Raw genomic sequence first — 22,890 nt, 5'->3', positions numbered from 1 at the left:
TTGAAGAGTCATACGGACCCAAACGTTAACTGTGTTCCTCTCCGCAATAATATGATTGAGTTCAACATAGTGTTTGAAAAGGAGAAATGTGAAGCAGCTCCTAAGATTTAGGTAATGTTGACTTGAATAGGATTAGACAGAGGTTGTCCACAGTAAACTGAGCAAATTTGTTAATGGGTAAAATGAGAAGGTTGATGGGAGGTGTTCAAAAATGAATTTAAGTGATACTTAATCAGTTTACACCCTGAAGGGGCAAGAGCTCTACTTGCCAAAAATACAGACATGGATAACCAAAGTAGTAAGAGACAACTTAAAACCAAACAAAGGCATACAACATTGGAAAAAAATAACAGAGATCTTTGTTAATGGGAAAGATACAAAGTACAACAAAGGGTGACAACACAAATAGTACAAACTATAAAAAGGGAGTAATAAAAGAAACTTGCAAAGGACATTAAAAATAGCACAATCCTATTTTACAATTATATTAGCAAAAAGAAGTGGCATGGAGTAATGTAGGTCTCTTGAAAACTGATAATGATGATATTGTCAAGAAAATAAGGAAATTGCAAAATAATTAGTTTGCATCCAACTAACTTAAGTAGAATAACAGTAATGAAGAAAATAATGGCACCAAAGAGTGACAAATCCCCAGAACCGGATGGTTTCCATCCCAGTGTTTTAAAGGAAGTAGTTGAGACCACTGCAGATGCAGAAATTATAATCTTCCAAAATTCTCGATTCAGAAATCGTTTCTTTAAATTGGAAAGTTGCGCATGTCATTCTGCTATTTAAGAAAGGTGACAGATGGAAAGCAGCAAATTATAGACCAGTTAGCATTTGTTGGGAAATCTCCAGAGTTTACAATTAGGGATAGGGTGATTGAACACTTTGAAAATTTTCAGCTATTCAAGAGGTCCAGCATAGATTTATAAAAGATAGGCTGTGCCTGACAAACTTGCTCGAGTATTTTGAAGAGGAGACGAAAGTAGTGGTCCAGGAAATGTCTATGTATATTATTTATATGGACTTCAGGAAGACATTTGATAAAGTCCCTCAAAAGAAACTGTTAGCTAAAGTTGAAATTCATGGAATTTTTAAGGGAAATTATTGCCCTGGTTAGGAAATTTGCTGAGCAGCAGGAGAAAGAAATTGGATAATGGTCAGGCACTCTGAATGGCAGGATGTGACTCGTAGTGTCCTGCATGTATTTATCCTGAGCTTCCATATTTATAAATGACTTAGATGATGGAATAGAAGCCACATATCCAAATTTGCTGATGGCACAAAGATGGGAGAACATTGTAGGCAGTATAGATGGAAGCATCAAATTAAAAGTGACATTGATAGATTAAACGAATGGAAAAACTGTGGAAAATGGATTTCAATGCAGGCAAATGTGAGATTATCCACTTTTGAAGTCCAAAAGGATAGAACAGAGTACTTTATGAATAGTGAAAATGTAGAAAGAGTGGAGATTCAAAAGACTCAGGATCCAGATACATAGATAATTACACTATCATGAACAGGTTCAGAAAATAATCAGAAAGGCTAATGGAATGCTGGCATATATATCTCGAGAACTAGAATATAAGCACGTAAAAGTCATGCTGCAGCATTAAAAAACTGCCTTGTTTTATTCTTACATTACTGTTCCATGGAAGTTTGATACAATTCAGTGGCTTGCTAGGCCATTTTAGAGGGCAGTTAAGAGACAGCCAGATTAGGGTTTTAATAAAAACAGATAATGCTAGAAACACTTAACAGATCAGGCAGCATCTATGGAGAGAAACAAAGTTAACATTTCAGGTCGATGGTAACCCTTCACCTGATGCTGCCTGGCCTGCTGAGTATTTCCAGCATTTTCTGTTTTTATTTCAGATTTCCAGCATCAGCAGTATTTTGCTTTCATATCGATGTGGGTCTGGAGTCACATGTAGGCCAGATTTCCTTCACCCTAAAGGCTGTATGACTTTCCATCAGTTCTGGAATGTAAGCAGACAACCTCTATAGATGACGTGAAGCAAAGAGAAGAATATGCCAAAGGGTGGCCAGAACACAATCCTGTTTGACCCCTCTGCGGATCCCAGAGGGTTCCGATGTTGCCCTGTCATAGCTGACCTTGCCCATCATGCTGTCATAGAAAGAGGAGGTCACATTGAGCAGCTTTGGCGGGCAACAATATTACTAGTGCAGTAACAATACTGCCATTCCCATCACAGCAGCTGGTGAATTTAAACTCATTAATTAAATAAATCTAGCGTTAAAAGCTATTATCAACAATGGTGAACACAAAACTACTGGATTGTCCTAAATCCCAATTGGTTCACTAAGGTCTTTAAGGAAATAAATCTGCTGTATTTACCCAGTCTTATCTATGTATAACACCAAACACACAGCAATGTGGTGGACTCTTAACCACACTCTGAAATAGCTGAACAAGCTATTCAATTGCACCAAACTACTAAGAAAAATTAAATAAGATGGATCACCCAGCATTAACCTAGGCACCAGGCACAACAATGCTACACCATGCAAAGTTCTCCTCACTAATAACTGCAGAGTCAGAGTCATAGAGGTCCACAGCACAGAAAAAGGCCCTTCAGCCATTCGAGTCTGCGCCGGTCAAACAAGTACCTAACTATTCAAATCCCATTTTCCAGCTCTAGGCCCAAGGCCTTGTATGCCATGGCATCGCAAGTGCACATCCAAATATTTCTTCAATGTTATGAGGGTTTCTGCTTCTACCACACTTTCAGGCAGTGAGTTCCAGGTTCCCACCACCCTCTGGGTGAAAAAATTCTTCCTCACATCCCCTCTAAACCGCCTGCCCCTTAGCTTAAATCTATGCCCCCTGGTTATTGATCCCTCCACCAAGGGGAAAAGTTCCTTCCTATCTACCCTATCTATGCCCCTCATATTTTTATACACCTCAATCGTGTCCCCCCTCAATATCCTCTGCTCCAGAGAAAATAACCCCAGTCTATCAAATCTATCCTCATAACTAAAACTCTCCAGCCCAGGCAACATTCTGGTAAATCTCCTTTGCACTCTCTCTAGTGCAATCACATCCTTCCTATGATGCGGATTCCAGAACTGCACGCAATACTCTAGCTGTGGCCTAACCAGCGTTTTATACAGTTCCAGCATAACCTCCCTGTTCCTGTATTCTATGCCTCGGCTAATAAAGACAAGTATCCCATATGCCTTCTTAATCACCTTATCTATCCCGCTACCTTAAGGGACCTGTGGACATGCACACTAAGGTCCTTCTGATCCTCTGTACTTCCCAGGATCCTACCATTCATCGTGTATTCCCGTGCCTTGTTTGTCCTGCCCAAATGCATCACCTCACACTTAGCCAGATTAAATTCCATTTGCCACTGATCAGCCCATTTGACCAGCCCGTCTATATCCTCCTGTAATCTAAGGCTATCCTCCTCACTATTTCCCACCCCACCAATTTTCATGTCATCCGCGAACTTACCGATCAACCCTCCTACATTCATGTCTAAATCGTTTATATATACCACAAACAGCAAGGGACCCAACATCTGTCCCTGTGGAACCCCACTGGACACAGGCATCCAGTCACAAAAACACCCCTCGACCATCACGCTCTGCTTCCTGCCACTCAGCCAATTCTGGATCCAATTTGCCAAATTGCCTTGGATCCCATGGGCTCTTACGTTTGTTATCAGTCTCCCATGCAGGACCTTATCAAAAGCCTTGCTGAAGTCCAAGTAGACTACATCAAATGCATTCCCCTCATCTACACATTTGGTCACCTCTTTGAAAAATTCAATCAAATTGGTCAAACATGACCTCCCCTTAACAAAACCATGCTGAATGTCCTTGATTAATCCCTGCCTCTCCAAGTGTAGATTAATTCTGTCCCTCAGAATTGCTTCCAATAGTCTCTCCACCACTGAGTTTAGACTGACTGGCCTGTTGTTCCCTGGTGTATCCCTTCCTCCCTTCTTGAATAATGGTACCGCATTGGCTGTCCTCCAGTGCTCTGGCCAGAGAAGTGCCAGAGATGTATTGAAAATTATTGCCAGCGCCCCTGCTATCTCCTCCCTTGCCTCACTCAACAGCCTGGGATACATTTCATCCGGGTCTGGAGATTTAACTACTTTCAAGCCTGCCAGACCACTTAGAACCTCCTCCCTTTCTATGCTAGTTTCTTTGAATTATTTCACAGTCCTTCTGCCTGATTTCCATACCCATGTAGACACAATGTATTCATTTAGAACCCTACCTACGTCTTCTGGCTCCACTCACAAATTACCACTCTGGTCCTTAATGGGCCTACTCTTTCTCTAATTATCCTCTTACTTTCAAAATAACTTTGGATTTTCCTTCATTTTACCTGCCAACGTCTTTTCATGCCCCCTTTTTGCTTTCCTAATTTCGTTTTTAAGTTCCCCCCTACATATTCTATACTCCTCTAGGGCTTCCGCTGTTTTGAGCCCTCGGTATCTGCCATAAGCCTCCCTTTTTCTCTTTATCCAATCCTGTATATCCTTCGATATCCAGGGATCCCTGGATTTGTTGGTCCCACCTTTTATCTTTACTGGAATATGTTGGCCCCGTACTCTCCCTATTTCCTTCTTAAATGAGTCCCACTGCTCTGACGCAGATTTACCTAAAAGCAGCTGCTCCGAGTCCACTCTGGCCAAATCATACCTGAGCTTATTAAAATCAGCATTCCCCCAATTTAAAATTCTGATTTCTGGCCCATCCTTGTCCTTTCCTATAACAACCTTGAATCTAACTGAGTTATGATCATTATCTTCAAAACGTTCCCCCACTGATACCTCTACCACTTGCCCGGCTTCATTCCCTAAAGTTAAGTTCAGGACTGCCTCCTCTCTTGTAGGACCTTCTACGAACTGGCTTAAAAAGTTCTCCTGGATGCAATTTAAGGATTCCGCTCCCTCTAAACCTATAACACGATGACTAACCCAGTTAATGTTGGGGAAGTTGAAATCCCCCACTATTACTACCCTATTATTTTTACACTTCTCTGAAATTTGCCTACATATCTGCTCTTCTATTTCTCTGACTGTTTGGGAGCCTATAGTACACTCCCAGCAATGTGATTGCTCCTTTTTTGTTTTTCAGTTCTACCCATATGGCTTCATTTGAGGAGCCTTCTAAGATGTCATCCCTCCTTACTGCTGTAATTGATTCCTTGATTAATATTGCGATACCTCCTCCTCTTTTACCTCCTTTCCTGTCTCGCCTGAAGACCCTATATCCTGGAAAATTGAGCTGCCAATCCTGCCCCTCGCTCAGCTCTGTGACAGCAATGTCTCCATACTTCCATCTGTTAATTTGTGCCCTCAACTCATCTGCCTTATTCATCAGACTCCTTGCATTAAAATAAATACCATCCAACCATGCCAAACTCCTTTGAGCCTTAACTATAATTTCTATGCCTTCCAGGTTCACTTGCTCTCTCTTCTAATTTTGGCTGTGCATCTTCCCTTGCTGAACCTCCTCTCAGGATCCCATCCCCCTGCCAAGTTAGTTTAAGCCCTACCCAACAGCACTAGCAAACATCCCCGCAAGGGTGTTGGTCCCATTCCGGTTCAGGTGCAACCCGTCCACCTTGTGCATGCGCAGGAACAGGACAGTGAGCACATCCTGAGTGGGGCACAGCCAGAGTGGGTATTCGGAATTTGGTGCAAAGCAGGAATTCAGTGCATAGGGGATGAGATGCTCTTTGCATTTTTTCCTTGCTATCCAACTTCTTCAATCTTCAGACCGTGCTGCAGCAGTAGAGGCTACAAGGGAAATGAAGCACTGGTAAGTAGTGGGTAAGGTATTAACTACTTTAATCGCTTATAGTTTAAGGTCTTTTTGTGGATTACAGTTTGTATATTCTACAGTAACAAGGATCAGGAAAGAAGGGCACTAGAGTAATTGACTTAAAAGGTTTAATTTAAAGGGATAAGTCATGGCAGGAGCGCTCAAAGCCGCGGTGTGCTCCTCGTGCTCCATGTGGGAAGCCGGAGACATTTCCAGTGCCCAGGACCAGCAGGTGTGCAGGAAGTGTGTCCAGCTGCAGCTCCTGGAAGCGCGGGTTTCAGAGCTGGAACGGCGGCTGGGGACATTGTGAAGCATCTGCAAGTCTGAGAGCATCGTGGATAGTACGTTTAGAGAGGTGGTCACACTGCAGATGAAGGGACTTGAGGAAGGAATGGAATGGATGACCACCAGGCAGTCCAAGAGAAACAGGCAGGTAGTTCAGGAGTCCCCTGGGGTTCCGCTCGCAAATCGGTTCCTCCAGGGAGTGCGGACAGAGCCAAGCTTCTGGCACCACAAGCAGCCTGTCTGTACAGGAGGGGAGGAAAGGGGGAAGAGCAATAGCAATAGGGGGTTCTATAGTCAGGGGAACAGATAGGCACTAATGTGGCCGTCAACGTGACTCCAGGATGGTATGTTGCCTCCCTGGTGCCAGGGTCCGGGATGTCACTGAATGGCTGCAGGGCATCCTGAAGGGGGAGGGTGATAAGGCAGAGGTCATGGTACATGTTGGTACTAATGACATAGGTAGAAAGAGGGATGAGGTCTTGCATCAAGAATTCAGTGAGTTAGGCAGTAGACTAAAAAGCAAGACCGCTTGGGTTGTAATCTCTGGATTACTCCCAGTGCCACATGCTAGCGAGCTCAGAAATAGGAGAATAGCACAGATGAATACGTGGCTTAAGGGTTGGTGCAGGAGGGAGGGTTTTAGATTCCTGGATCACTGGGACCGTTTCTGGGGAAGGTGGGACCTGTCCAAGCAGGACAGTCTACATCTGAACCAGAGCGGGACTAAGATCCTTGTGGGCGGGTTTGCTAGTGCTGATGCGAGGAGTTTAAACTAATTCGGCAGGGGGAGGGGGCACAGAGTATTAGCAGAATAGGGACACATCATAATACAGTAAAACAATCAAGTCAGGGAGTACAGCTGCAATAAGCTTCAAGAGAGTAAGGCAAGGCTGGATGGTCTCTACTTTAATGCAGGAGTATTACAGGTAAAACGGATGAGTTAAGGGTGAGGATTGACACATGGAATTGTGATATAGTAGCCATCACTGAGATGTGGTTGAGGGAAGGGCAGGATTGGCAGCTCAACATTCCAGGATATAGAATCTTCAGGCGAGACAGGGGAAGGGGTAAAAGAGGAGGATGCATTCCATTATTAGTTAAAGAGTCAGTTACTGCAGTAAGGAGAGATGATATCTTGGAGGAGGCATTGAATGACGCTTTGTGGGTAGGGCTTAGGAATAAAAAAGGGGCAACCACATTATTAGGTGTTTATTATAGACCCCCAGATAGTCAGTTGAAAATTGAGGTGCAAATATGTGCACAATTTGTGGAGGTGTGTAAAAGCAATAACAATAGGGTAATTTTACTAGGTGACTTCAACTTTCCCAGCATTAATTGGGATAGACATAGTGTTGAGGGCTTGGATGGAGTGGATGTCTTGAAATGTCTACAGGAGAACCTTTTAGGTCAATATGTAGAGGGTCCAACAAGGGACGGTGCATTGCTGGACATAATTCTGGGGAATGAAGCTGGATAGGTGGCTGAGATGGTGGTGGGCGAGCATTTTAGTGATAGTGACCACAACATGGTACGGTTTAAGTTTGTTATGGACAAAGAAATCGACAAGTTGCAATAAAATGTTTTGGATTGGGGGAGAGTGGATTTTAGTAAAATAAGACAGGATCTGGCCAAGGTAGACTGGGAACAGTTACTTGTGGGGAAATCTACAGAGGAACAGTTGGGGGTGTTCAAAAAGGAAATGGGGAGGGTACAGGCTCAACATGTTCCATCTAGGGTGATAGGAGGAAGTAACAAGCCCAGAGAACCATGGATGACCAGAGATATTCAGGTTACGATGAGAAGGAAAAGAGAGGCTTTTAGCAGGTACAAGGGAAGCAAATCAGCAGAGGCATTAATGGAGTACAGACAGTGCAGGATGGAGCTTAAGAAAGCAATTAGGAGAGCAAAGAGGGGATATGAGAAAGCTCTGGCTGGTAAAAGTAGGGAAAACCCCAAGATATTCTATAAGTATATCAATGGGAAGAGGATAACCAGGGAAAGAGCAGGGCCCATAAGGGACCAAGGGGGAAATCTATGGGTGGAGCCAGAGGACATCGCTAGAGTGTTGAATGAATATTTCACGTCCGTCTTCACCCAAGAGAATGAGGATGAAGGTATCAAACTCAGGGAGAGAGACTGTGAGGTTCTTAAGCAAATTGATATAGGGAGTGACAAGGTATTGGAGGTGTTGGCAGGCTTAAAAGTGGACAAATCTCCAGGTCCGGATGATTTGTGTCCCAGACTGCTGAGGGAGGCAACGGAGGAGATCGCAGGGGCTCTGACCCGAATTTTTAATTCCTTTCTGGCCACGGGGGAGGTGCCAGAGGACTGGAGAACAGCTAACGTGGATCCACTATTTAAGAAGGGTTGTAGAGATAAGCCAGGGAACTACAGGCCAGTGAGTCTCACGTCAGTGGTAGGGAAAATATTGGAGAAAGTTCTGAAGGAGAGTATCTATCTCCACTTGGAGAGGCAAGGTTTGATCAGGGATAGTCAGCATGGCTTTGTCAGAGGGAGGTCATGCCTAACAAATTTGATTGAATTTTTTGAGGAGGTGACCAGGTATATAGATGAGCGTAGTGCAGTTGATGAAGTTTATATGGATTTCAGCAAAGCCTTTGACAAAGTCCCGCATGGAAGACCTATAAAGAAGGCAAAGGCACATGGGATACAGGGTAATTTGATAAGGTGGATTCAAAATTGGCTTAGTTGTAGGAGGCAGAGGGTGATGACAGAAGGATGCTTTAGTGACTGGAAGCCAGTGTCCAGTGGCGTACCACAGGGATCTGTGCTCAGTCCCCTACTATTTGTCATTTATATAAATGACTTAGGTGACTATGTAGGGGGTAGGATTAGTAAGTTTGCGGATGACACAAAGATCGGCTGGGTGGTTAACCAGTGAGGTTGAGTGTCTTGGGCTACAGGAAGATATAGACGGGATGGTCAAATGGGCAGATAAGTGGCAGATGGAATTTAACCCTGAAAAGTGTGAGGTGAAACACTTTGGAAGGAGTAATTTGACAAGGAAGTATTCAATGTACGGCATGGCACTCGGAAGTTCTGAGGAACAAAGGGACCTTGGCGTGTGTGTCCATAGATCTGAAGGCAGAGGGGCATGTTAGTGGGGTAGTGAAAAAGGCATATGGGACACTTGATTTTATCAATCAAGGCATAGATTACAAAAGTAGGGAGGTCATGTTGGAGTTGTATAGGACCTTGGTGAGGCCACAGCTGGAGTACTGTGTGGCAGTTCTGGTCGCCACATTATAGGAAGGATGTGATTGCACTGGAGGGGGTACAGAGCAGATTCACCAGGATATTGCCTGGGACTAAACATTTAAGTTATGAAGAGAGGTTGGATAGACTTGGGTTGTTTTCGTTGGAGCAGAGAAGACTGAGGGGCAACCTGATCAAGGCGTACAAGATTATGAGGGGCATGGACAGGGTGGATAGGGAGCAGTTGTTCCCCTTAGTTGAAGGGTCAGTCACAAGGGAGCGTAAGTTCAAGGTGAGGGGCAGGAGGTTTAGGGGGAATGTGAGGAAAACCTTTTTTACCCAGAGGGTGGTGATGGTCTGGAATGTACTGCCTGGGAGGGTGGTGGAGGCGGGTTGCCTCACATCCTTTAAAAAGTACCTGGATGAGCACTTGGCACGTCATAACAATCAAGGCTATGGGCCAAGTGCTGGTAAATGGGATTAGGTAGGTAGGTCAGGTGTTTCTCACGTGTCGGTGCAGACTCGATGGGCCAAAGGGCCTCATCTGCACTGTGATTCTGTGATTCTGGTACAGGTCCCACCGTCCCCAGAAACGGTCCCAATGTCCCAGAAATCTACAGCCCTCCCTCCTGCACCATCTCTCCAGCTACGCATTCATCTGGACTAAGCTCCTATTTCTATACTCACTAGCGTGTGGCACCGGAAGTAATCCAGAGATTAGTACCTTTGAGGTCCTGTTTTTTAATCTGCTTCCTAGCTCCCTAAGTTCTGCTTGCTGCGCCTCAGCCCGCTTTCTACCTATGTCATTGATTCCTTGATCAATATTGCGATACCCTCTCTTCTTTTACCTCCTTCCCTGTCTCACCTAAAGACCCTATATCCTGGAATATTGGGCTGCCAATCCTGCCCCTCTCTCAACCATGTCTCAGTGACAGCAATTACATCATACTTCCATGTGTTAATTTGTGCCCTCAGCTCATCCACCTTATTTGTCAGACTTGTCAGACCATGATCTCTGTCTGTTTGCCCTCCCCCTTTAGAATGCTCTGCAGCCGTTCAGTGACATCCTTGACCCTGGCACCAGGGAGGCAACATACCATCCTGGAGTCACGTCTATGGCCGCAGAAACGTCTGACCGTTCCCCTTACTAGTGAGTCTCCTACCACTATTGCTCTTCCCCTCTTTTTCCTCCCCTCCCTGTGCAACTTAGCCACTCACAGTGCCATGAGCGTGGCTGCACTCCCCAGAGGAAACGTCACTCTCACCGTTTTCCAACACAGAAAAACTGTTCTCAAGCGAGATGCACCCTGGGGATTTCCTGACTACCTGTCTGACACCTTTCTTCAGACGGATGGTCACCCATTCCCTCTCTGTTTGCACTTCTGTAAGCTGTGGGGTGACCACATCTAAAAGCGTGCTATCCTCGAAAGTCTCAGCCTCATGGATGCACCTCAGTGCCTCCAGCTGCCACTGAAGCTCCGAAACTGGGAGCTCAAGTAGCTGCAGCTGGTGGCACTTCTGCACACGTGGTCGGTCAGACCGCAAGGGGTGTCTAGGACTTCCCACATGTAGCAGGCGGTACATAATACGGGACTGAGCTGCCCTGCCATGCCGCTAATTGAAAAAACCCCTTACTTTAAGTTAAATACAGTAAAAAAGTTAAATTACTTGACTTGAGTGAAAATTGCAACAGCTGTCCCGCAGACTCATCAAGCCTGATGTAGTCATCTTCACAGAATCATACTGTTTAGCCAATGCACCACAATCCTTCATCACCATCCTTTGGTCTTTTCTATCCCACCAGCAGGACAGACCCACCAGAGGTGGCGACAGATATACAGTCTGGAGGGAGTATTAAATATTGGCTCTGGATCCCATGAAGTTTCATGGTCAAATGTGGACAAAGGAAACTCCTGTTGGTTACCACCCATTCCAGGTTGAAAAGAATCTGTGCAAAGCCCTGTGCCAAGTTGGTGCTGTGCTTCTTCATGCTCCTTGACATTGAACACAAGTTTTACAAAAGGCTTCCTAATTCATACACCAATCAGCCTTCTTCTGTAGCCTGGCCCATCGAAGTCCTCATCTGTGTTCCCTGCAGCAGAACTAGTGTGCATGTTCCCTGCAGCAGAACTAGTGTGCAAACTCACCCTCTGGTGAGCTGGCATCTGCCTCTTTTGCCTGGTGTCTCAGCATGTGTAGGATTGCCTCTGTCCTAGCTTCCAATCGTAGCCTTGTTCATCCTCCCGAACAATCTCCAGTTCTTGAGTATCTGGAATGAAAAAGAGATAAGGGCTGTATTGTGATGGGGGAAGATAAGAAAATAAGGAGTGCATGCTGACATTTATCAGTAGCTTCTAAGTCATAGATATTGAGGGCTGAAGGAGCAGTGGAATGAAAGGAGGGTTAGGTATGTAAGTACTCTCAATCTTCAGTCACTTCAGCCCTGCTGATTGCCAAAGCCTCAGCTATGGTGCTTATCATAATGGACAGCCTTGTCTCCTCCATGGGAATTAAAGACATGCCTCCTCCCCACTCATTAATTTCTGCTGCCTTCTGTTTTATGTCATCTTCTCCTGCAAAAAAGACAATATCACAGTGAGTGCTGTGCAAACCTTTGGGTAATCTGGTTGTCTTGGTTGAATAACTGCCAGTGTGTACAAGCTTGAGATGTTGATGTGAGGCTTGTAACAGTGCTAAATACTTGAAGGTGAGGTAAAGGATAAGAACGTCATGGATAAGTACTAATTGATATAACCTGTTGGTAGGTGAGTGATGGGGGTGTAGTGAATTGAGCAGATGAGGTTAGTTGTGCAGTAGGTAAAATATGACATTTGAAGATGCACTTGCTAATCTTGATTCATGTGAGATAATTAAATATCTCATTGCACTGCACCAGTTCGTAGAGGCTAAACTTCTGGCACTGATGTGTACTGTTTTGTCTTCCCACTACTGTCTGCCTTTTGAGCATGTCTGTAGGGCCTCTGACTCTCCTAAGAACACAGGATACCCCCTCATTCTTTTCTCTCTTCCACCAAGAGCTTGATGCACGCTCCCTCCTATTGTCAGCCATTGTTTATTTTTCCAACAACACAATATCCAGAATGATCTCAGCATTACCAGCAGAGGTACAGGCTAGCTTTAAGTAGTGCTAGGCACTCACGTTATTAGGCCTCTTACTAATGCTTTCCGCCAATGACAGTGCAAGGAATGCTGGTTGCATGTAGCAATCATGGCATGAACAGGCCTAGATTCGAAGATTGGAATCTAGTTTGCACTGCATTCAATAGGCATGGAAAATCACACATCACGATCCCTATGCTCATGTTTGGATGGTACCCTATTTAACTGCTTAGTTCCCACAATGTAATTTAAATTTCGAATGGTCAGTTTTGCTACTGCAGTTGATCACAGAATAATCAACTTCATTAAGGAATCCACCAAATTTGAAAACAGACTTCACTTAAGGGGGCAGGATTTTTACCTCTTCGGGCAGGCATAGTGGACGGGCCTGGGAGCTGTTGCGAAAGCGACCGCCACCCACGATTGGGCCCAAAACCATGATTTCATGCTGGCTGGCTAAATAATGGCCAGCCAACGTGAATCGTGCGCTGCAATGCTGAGCGCTGCCAGGGTGGGGGCGGGAGAAGGGCGAGTGTGGAGATTTGTGCATGCGTGCGGGTGTGCGTACTGAAAGATCCCTGAAGGCACAGAGCTGCCTCAGGGAGCTGAAGATTTATAACAGTACAAATAAAGATGTAAAAAAATAAGGTGAACATGTTCCCTTATGAGCACGGTCATGCTATAAATAAGATTTAAACATCTTTATTTTATTTTTAATTCCTGTTGGGAACTTCATCCCGCCCGTGGTGAAGTTTCATAAAAAATTCAAAGGCCACTTGGCCTTTTCACCCGCCCCCCAACCGAATGGTTGGATGGGCAGCGAAAAATCTGATTTAATTAATTGATTAAGGGCCTTAATGGGCCTCTTAATTGTCGGCGGGCACACGAGAGAGGCAGCAACGCACCCACCAAGCGAAATATCGCGAGAATGCGCAATGATGTTGGGACGCTCACCCGACGTCATCGTGCACTATTTTACTCTCATTCAGGTCGGGTGCGTGCCTGCCTGATGAGAGAAAATTTCTGCCCTTGGGCTCGATCTGCAGGCCAACCTATGTGGCAGCAGAGCATCAGAGTGACTTTTATTCCCCCTTCCAACTGAAGTAAATGAGTCAGGGCAGTAGCGCAACCAATGGATGGAATTTCCATCCACTGTGCTTCTGCTGGTATTCTAGATTCATGGGAAGTTCTAGGTCAGTATAATGTATTTTTGTCTCCCACAGCATCATTGCTGAGGTGTAAAATTAGATACATGTTGAAGCAAAAAACACCAGACAAAACAAAGTTAGAATAGAATTATTCTGTCCTTTCTACCCATTGCATACTTTCTATGCAGTGCAATGCACTAGTGAAAATGAGTATGTTCATGACAAAAGGATTATTCCAATAATTTGCTCTAAATTTTCTATGTGAGTTCCCAGATTTGGGCAGTTGGTTCTTCGAGAGATGCTCTAATTCCTCCCTGCATTCCCCACCACTTTTCAAGAAGTTTATTCTTGGGATTTGGCTGATGCTGACAAAGCTGGAATTCATTGCATAGTTTCCTTTTTTGGGATTTTCTGCCAGATGTGATAGAGATTTTACAGTGCATCCAACCAAATATTGACAGATGTATTATGATGGAATGCAAATGTATGGAAATATGCAATTTTCTTCATTTGTCCCGAGCAACACATTGCAACAAGAAACAGCTGTTGTCCAGTGTTGCAATGAGCAATAGAGGGTGGTGCAAGTGAAATCAACCACACATCTACATTTTTTAAATGATCAAGCAATAAAGTAACAGAACAGACTATAATCTCACAAATTCCTCTAACTTTCGTTCATAAATTATGCCTAAGTAGATGCAATATTTTAAAAATGCTCAAGCTCAACAAGCAGCAGAGACAACATCCATGCTATGTTGAGGAAGCCCTCCACAATCTAATGCTGTCAATCTCCACCAAACAAAATTTTCACTGCAAGCCTGTGTTTCACTCACACCATCACCAATAATAACAACTTGCATTTATATAGCAGCTTCAACACAGTAAAACATCCCAAGACCCTGTACAGAAGTGTTTTAAGACAATTTTTGACAGAAGGCCACATATAGTGATATTGGATGACCAAAATCCAAGGCAAAGGGGTAGGTTTTTGGGGAGTATCTTAGGAGGGGGAGAGGGAGAGAGAGAGAGCGAGGGGTAGAAAGGCTGAGGTATAGAGAGGGAGTTCTAGAGCTTAATATCCAGGCAGCGTAGGCACGACTGCCCGTGGTAGGGCAATGGAAACCAGGGTGCACAAAAGGCCAGATTTGGAGGAATTAAGAGATCTTAAAAGGTTGTAGAGCTGGAGGAGGTTACAGAGATAAGGTGGGACAATGCCAGGGAAGGATTTGAATTCAAGCATGAGAATTTTGAATTTGGGTTTTGCTGGACCCAATGTACATCAGTGAGTACACGGGTGAAGGGCAAACAGGACTTTTTCACAGGTTAGAACACAAGCAACAGAATTTTGGATCAGCTGAAGTTTACTGAAAGGTGGCTGAAAGGCGAGGCCCATCAGGAGAGCATTGGATTAGTTGAATCTGGAGGTAGTGAAAGCATGGTCCATAAAAGCACACTATAATCAATCAAGATTATAATACTGCCTAGATCCCCTTGTATTATGGAAGTTTGATAAAAGCTTTAGTTAAACAAATATTGTTCTCATTAAATTCAACTTCATCTGAAATAGTAAAATGTTTACACTTGCTCAGGGGCTACCACTGTGGAAAAGTGTTCAGCCAATGTCAACAATTTACTTCATGTGTTTTAATACAACCAGCTGCGTGAATATATGTGAAACTAATCCAGCTTACTTGAAAACGCTTCATAAATCTGTTGCTCACTTTTTAGCAGTAACAGGACACAGTGCATAGCTTTTTTCTTCTTATAAATCTTCAAGGCCATTGTTCTGTTTAAGGAACCATGTTTGTTGATTTTGGCCCACTCCCTCCCTCTTCCCTGAAGCTAAGTTATCCTCAGGCATTGAGGATGGCAGGCCAGCCAGGAGAGCATTGGAACAATTAAGAGATGAAGAGTCACAGATGTGGGTTTCTGCCTCAAATGGGCTGATGTAGGATAGAGGCAGGTGATGTTATGGAGGTAGAAGCAGGTTGTTCTTTTTTGATGGACCACATATGGGGATGGATGGTTGAGCAATATACAACAAAGGTGCTGCTAAGGTTTAGAATTGTCTGATTCAGCCTGAAGCAGGGGTAAGGATGAGAGCAGTGTCAAGGATATGGCGTTTGTGGTCGCAGCTGAAGGAGATGATATTATCTTCCCAATGTTTAGCTGTGATTGAGCATGGCACAGGAAACACCAAGTCAGTAAAAGGTCTAGAGAAGTAATGGAGAAATAGAGACAAATGTCATCAGCATACATTTAAAAACTGACCTATGGGAGGAATTTAATAGCCTCCCCCAGGTAAGTTTGGAGATGGAGGGCATTTAATCGGGCGGGAGGGTGCCAAGTGGGAATACCATCACCCTCTACCCTGATTGACTGGGATGGGAAGGCTTGTGGACGGCCTTCCCACTCTGCAGCTAATTAATGCCCACTTAAGGGCCTTGTCCTGCCGCTGCTGGTATTCAGCCAGTGGTCAGTGTGGCATATGGAAAGCCTGAAAGGCAAACTCTGTCAGGGTAGCTTGCAGGCTCTCTGGGTGTGATGGTGGGAGGCGGGATGGGGGGGTGCAGAATCCCTCGTTCAAAAGCACTCAGAACCTGATTGAGGGACCTGGCACTGGGAAAAGGGTGCAAGCCCACTGAGAGCCCCCTTGTCATTGTTGCCAACAACCCTCCTCTGCTCTCCCATAGCTCCCACCCTGCAGCCTCTATCTTGCCCTCACTCACCAGTGATTTGGTCCCTCTGATTGGCTGGCAGCTCTCAGGAGGTGCAGGGCCCTGATCCCGGGGGCAGATACTGGCAACTTAAGTGCCTGAATGATACTTAATACTGACAAGCTTTCCGCAAAGGAGGTTACGTGGGGCTATCCCTTGCTCTCCAACCGGTGGGTGAGATCCTCATTACTACACCACTGATGTCACTGAAGGTCAGCAAAATAAGAGAGAAAGGAACCAAGAATCGATCCTTGAATGATTTGGGAGATAATTGTATGAGGCAGGAACAAAACACATTGCAAAAGTTGCCTTGTTGACAATCAGATAGGTAAGAGTGGAACAAAGCTAAGACAGTCAATGACTACAAGAAGTTGCATTTATATAGCACCTTTTAAGATAAAAAATGTTTCAAGATGCTTCACAGAGACATAATCAGAAATACATTGATGCCTAGTCCCACTAACCTAAACATTGGGCAGGAATTGAAGATGAATGGTGTGGTCAGAGTATATTAAAGGCTATAGAGACATCAAGAAGGGCAAGGAGGAATAATGCACCATGGTAATACTCAAGAGTGGATGTCATTTGTGATTAGGGCAATTTTGGTGTTTTGTTAAGGATAAAAACCTAATTGGAGAGATTCAAACACAGATGTGGGAAAAATGGGAACACATTTAAGACACATAAACACATTCAAGGATTTTGAGGGGAAACTGAATTTGCAGATGAGGCAGTACTTTGTAAAGGAACTGAGGATGGTTTTAAAAGGAAGGCACAAGTACCCACAGCTCAACACAAAACTATCCACTATCATCATCAGTGAAGGAATGGGTAGTTTTATTTAATCTTTCCATACAACATTTTAATTTTGGATCATCCAGTTCTCTCTTGGCAAAACCCAATCTATCTTAATATAAAAACAAAAAACTGCGGATGCTGGAAATCCAAAACAAAAACAGAATTACCTGGAAAAACTCAGCAGGTCTGGCAGCATCGGAGAAGAAAAGAGTTGACGTTTCAAGTCCTCAACCCAATCTATCTTCATCTGTTAGAAAAATGGAGACTTGCTGAGGAGCCACTGACAACTGGGATATCACGGAAAGTTTAATTTTGGAAAATCACAATTGGTTGCGATCATTAGACAAAGATATTGTTCTACTATGATACAAATAGTCTTTCATGGATGTCTAGCAGCAAAAATAACATTTCTTAGCAACACTACAAAAGCTATGTGCTGCTAAGGTTTCAACTGGGATTTCTCATAATACACTAGAAAAACAAACTCTTCAATTGTGATGATGGTTTGCTGGACTGGTGCCTAAACTGTCTCCTGACAGGGAACTCTAATGAGCCAACTGTGTAAATAAGAATGCACTTACAAGATCTGCAACCCAAGTGGGCTGTAATATTGAGTAGATATTTTGTGAATACCCTGAAGGCTAATGAAAGGCCGCAGAGAAGTATTTTGTAGAATTAATTGTGCATTTGGAAGACTTTTGATGATGAAGTCAAATGACTACAAAAAAAATTAAATTACAGGTGAAGTCACAATAGAGTAAGTTTACATTGATCAGAGAATGTGGATTTTATATACATTATGGGGTAATGTATTTTATTTGCTTAAGCCGGGTTTCCACTGAAGTTGTGGAGTGAGGGAAAGTCCAAGGAAAGTCACTGTCAGGTTCTCCACTCTATCTTGCAATCCAGAGCCTTCCTACAAATTTAACAGAATTTTTTTTTCAAAAGTAGTATGTCCCCAGATCAATTAATCAGTTGCCTGTGAGAGACTAGCTAGGAGATCTCAGGGCAGAATTTTCCATGCCCGCTGGCATCAGGCATGCTTAGCGGCATGAGCGGACAATATGGCACGAAGGCCAGAAATCGGTCTCACAACATCATGAAACCAGTTTGCAGTCGTCTGCTCAGCTCGTCGATGGCGGGCCACGTTCCCAGCCATCGGACATCGGGAACCTCATTGTAATACATCTGCATATCATTATAAGGCCAGCCCGCCAGAATCATACACCGCCCCCGCTGATCATCCGTCCACGTCACCGTGATTGTACGCCGGTGCAGGACACATCTTGACAAGTATGATCTGCATAAGTTGTGACTTACCGCCAGGGCCTTGCTTACATCATGGATATCTGAGGAGCAGAAGATGCTGGAGCCTGACAGCAAAGGCACACTGGAGGAACCTCCATGGTATGCTGAGTGGACTTTCATGGACATGGCTCTGCTGCGAAGCAGCGCACGGATGTTGAAAAGTCACTGCTGAGGGTCTGCTCACAACGGATGATTGAAGAGGGGGTGGAAAGGAAGGTCCAGTTGCGGTTTGGAGAGGAAGGTGTACCAGGAGGTGGGAAATGAAGGTCTAGGGTCGACTAGGAGCGGAAGAGGTGTCAGGATGGGGTGAGGTTGGAGGGGGGGCAATGAAGATGTCAGTAGGGGTGGGTGGGGGGGAGGGGTAGCAGAGGAGAAGACAGCAAATGGGGAAGTATTTGTAAGGCGGGGGGGTAGAAGGTGTAAAGGAAGGAGTGCGGCTGGAGGGAGGAGTCAGGAAGGAGGAAGGACTAAGCAGCGGTGGAGTCCAGTTTTTGGGAGCAGTGTGGGGAGGCGGGCGGAAGGACCGGGCGTGGGGGGGGGGAAAGAGTCAGAGGGAGGGTGCGGGGTGGGGGGGTGCTATGTCCAGGTGAACGTGCAAGGGAGGGCTCTGATGAATACATGACTGCCTCCTGGGGAGCGTGGAACAAGGGAACAGTGAGAATAACCGAGGGCAGGGTGAGGCAGTAGGGTGGGAGGATGAATTACCATTTCGACGGTAATGGTAGAAGGGACAGCGAGGGTGGTTGGTGGGGACTTGGAGCCAGACACGTACCCTGGGGGTGGGAAGGAGGAGGACTGGGAGGCGAATGTGGATGGGGGTGTGATTTTCAGGAAGGAAGGAAGGGAATGTGCACGTTCACCTGGTCATCCCCGAAGGAAAAGGGTTGTGGCTAGTAGGTCACAGAGGGGACGTGGAAGGTGATGCTGGGGGGATCAACAGTGATGGGGGAATGTAAGTGGGCAATTGAGGGAGGGGAAAAGATGGGGGAGCTTACGAAAACTGAATCAAAACCATTCTGTCCAAATTGAAAGTAAAACAACAGTCATGGTTCGCGAGATCAGGTGCTGCATGTGAGAATGTGAACATTGGGTGGGGGGGAGATGCAGGTCAGCTCAGTTGGACAGCCGAAAGTGAACCCCAGCAGGCAGCATTGAAAATGCTCAGGACATTGAGGTGCGTATGATAAGTGAAGGATCCGCCTGCGTGGGAGAGTGCTTGCACGAGGATCCAAAAGGCCCTGCCACACACATACTTCTCCCTCCACAATCACTTGTTGGCCAGCTGCTCCCTCTATGGGGACAAAGGACAAGGCTGAGGGGCTCACAGGCAAAGGGGGCTCGGAGGGAGAGGACCACCTTTGGGATTCCTGAGTGAGTGACCCAGGGGTGTCCAGCTGCCGCTCCCCCTCCCTTCAGGTGCCCAGGTGCCCTGGCCTGACTCCTTGAGTGGAAGGAGCATCTAGAGGGACTTCGAGCTGCCCCGTTTCGCTCTTGCATTGCCACTGCAGGAGCTCAACGATGGCTATAGCTGTGGAGTGCAGGTCTGCACACTTCTCCGCGTTCTGCTGGACCAGGGTCTCCATGGCATCTGCCATCCTCCCCACGGAGGAGATTTCCATACATGCACATGAGGGCATCACTTCAGAAAGCAGGTGGACGCACTCCTCCGACTCACGTGCCACTCTGTTGAGGGCTTTCAACAGCTCTGCGTGGTGTTCCCACACCTCCTGCTGACTCTCCAGGATGAGTTGGAAGGCCAAATCCAGAGGCTCGTCATCTGACTCAGACCTTCCAGATGCCTCTTCCCCAGCAGTCCTCAGAGTGCTGGGGAGTTTGGTTGAAGCTGCCTCCTCCTGCTGTGCGCAAGTATCCGTGCAGTGACCATCAGATTGTGAGCTCAAGCCTGCTCTAGATCTAGGTCCCATTGAGGTGTGCATCTCTGTGCTGGCGCAGGGTGTGCGTAAGTACTGTGACGGGTCTTCTAGGCTGCTTATTTCCAGCTCTTCAATGGAGGAGGTGTCCTCTTGGCTGGAGATGAGGACCTGGATGGAGCTGAGGGACTGGCTGGTTGAGGGTGTCCCTATGAACCAAAGTCAAGACAAGTAGTGCATGGTAACAAAGTCAAAAGCAGGAGAGACAGCACTCTCATTGTGTTGAGAGCGCGATGATGTAGTGATGTGGTGCAGGATCCTCATGAGGGTGTTCACTGCTGACCTCACTGTCACCACAGGCATGGTTCATGTCCTTCCCAGTCAGCACGATGGCACACTCCTCAAAGTGAGTGAGGGGCCTAACATGGGCCACTCCATCCCATGTCTTGGACCTGTTCCTGCTGAAGTGAGTAGGCTTCTCATGAAAACAGATGGAGACAGTGTGTGCAGGACACATGGCACTGCGTGGAATGTTTTTGTGGTGAGTGGAGCTATGGACAGGATGAGGATGTGAGCTCGAGAGGGTATAAGCCTGATGGAGATGTGAGGGTGTGTGAGTTAGTGACATTGTCCCTTGAGGAATGTGTGATGTGGATGTGTGATGGATTTAAGAGTGTGAGAGTTGAGAGTGATGAGAAGAGTGACTGATCCTGGTGGAACAGATGAGACTATTTATCCTGTGGCAGCACTGGATGGCTGTCCTCTCTTGCAGGGCACTGGCACCGCTGCCACCACCTTCCCTGCTGGATTGGTGATGCAGCTGCCCATCCTGCGGCCAGAGGGGCAGAAGAGGACACCATAGCAGGCCTCCACAGCATTCAAAAGGCGTCACTAAAGTGGGGGGCTGCAGTCTTTTTGCCTTTCAGGGCTTTCCTGTCTTCCATGTAGCAGTCCTGCGCTGGAAACACAGGGGTGTGGACGCAGCTGCACTTTAAATGTGGCACCCCCGCATGATGTAGTAGCGAGGTAATGGCATGGGGGTAATGAGAGCCTGCACGCCATGAAACAGTGTGTTTCCTGGGAATGCATAATTAAATTTAGGGTGATACGGTGTGAGAAGGCGCCACTGCGGTCAGCCAGTAAAACATAGTTTTACCCGCCCGCTACCGCACTTAATGCAAATCTGGGACGGCTCCACCCAGGGATTCCTGCTTAGGACCTCTCAGAACACAAAATATCATTGAAGGTTTAGCTGATGATTACTGTTGCTGGTTTTCTTAATCAAAGCAATTTTTCAAAGATCCCCTTTCATTTTTTCACAAAATAATGTGTTCCTGAACATTCACCTAGGAACTTGTTGGTAGTTGGGTTGAAATTGGGAGTAGCCATGAAAAAGTTGCTGACTCAAAGATGGTAGATGTGCTATAGCTTATAGTGAGCAGATTTGCCCCAGAGCACCATTGCAGGATGTTTCAAAGACTGTGTTTATGCCATCTGAAGTCCTGAAATACAGATTTCTTCTGATGCAATAAGCTGTAAATTTGACTTGGCAGGTGTTGAGGAAAGTTCATAATACAAAGCTATGCATCTGATGCAGAGGACTTGCTATGTCTTGACTGTGTTGATTTGCTATTTTGACAATGGCAGGAAATGCTTACAAGATTTTGCTGAGGCATAACAGACTCTGGAGTCACAGTATAAATGACTAGAACTGAAATTTCCTTGTGCACACCCCCAAAAACTCCTTTGGTTATTATCGATAAGGAAGAGGACGAAAAATTGCAAACACTGACACAGTCAACCTCTGAAAGATACAGAGCAGGCGTTCATCCCAGTTGCTGGATTCAGGCCTGGATTTAAAGAAACTGGATAAAGAGACTGTGGCCTGGAAATAGTACGACTTCCAAATTGAGGTAAAATCTGTTGCATAGCTCACAGCAGACAAGGAATAAGGCCACTAGGAAGGCCAGGGCAAACTGGTCTCATTAGTAAGGTACTGATGAGTTGCAGGTTCCAGTTGTTATCCCAGAGTCAGCTCACCAGTCATGAGGCTGGGTCAGTTGGGGGGCGGTGGGAAGAGGGGCGGTCCAGGTTTGTGGGTTATGCCACACCAGCTGATTAGGAGGCTGGTTGAGGATCTAAAATGAGTTCGCAGGGGAGGAGACAACTGAATGGAGGGCAAGGGGTGTTCAGCAGTGGCCTGCATTTTCAAATCACTCCATATTCAAGTAAGTATTATTTTATAAATTTACCTTTTTAGTGGTAGCTCCACGAGAACTATTGATTCGAAAGCCTGTAGACCAGGTAAGATTGAACATTATGGCCTGACATCTGTTTCATTCAGGGAAATCAATTTCTCGTTTGGATCCTAAAAAGACATTAGCCCCTTATTGGCATATTCAAGACCCTAGGGCAGGATTTTCGTTCTCAAATGAGGGCGAGTACAGAGGAGGGTGGGCATGAAAATTAGTGCCATCAGTCAGAGTTTCAGATGTTGGCACCATCCTGCCTCCTGGCCATTTTCCCAAAGACAGGATAGGGGTCAGTAGGGCCACCCATCCACAATTGAGGTAAATTAATGGCCTATTAAGGCCCCCCTCTCCCCCCTGC

General features: G+C 45.6%; 1 long non-coding RNA gene across 1 annotated transcript in view; it reads right to left on the bottom strand.

Moving 5' to 3' along the window:
- The window catches only part of LOC144679327 (uncharacterized), an 83,141-nt gene that overhangs the window by 32,367 nt on the left and 27,884 nt on the right, over nt 1-22,890 (bottom strand). Inside the window, exon 2 of the long non-coding RNA XR_013576319.1 lies at nt 11,466-11,587. This is a non-coding gene — a long non-coding RNA (uncharacterized LOC144679327). The remainder of the gene's footprint in view (nt 1-11,465; nt 11,588-22,890) is intronic.

Source organism: Cetorhinus maximus, chromosome 4 (genome assembly GCF_964194155.1).
Source record: "Cetorhinus maximus chromosome 4, sCetMax3.hap1.1, whole genome shotgun sequence".
In the NCBI taxonomy this organism is placed as follows: domain Eukaryota; kingdom Metazoa; phylum Chordata; class Chondrichthyes; order Lamniformes; family Cetorhinidae; genus Cetorhinus; species Cetorhinus maximus.
This window is presented reverse-complemented; position numbering and strand designations above follow the sequence as displayed.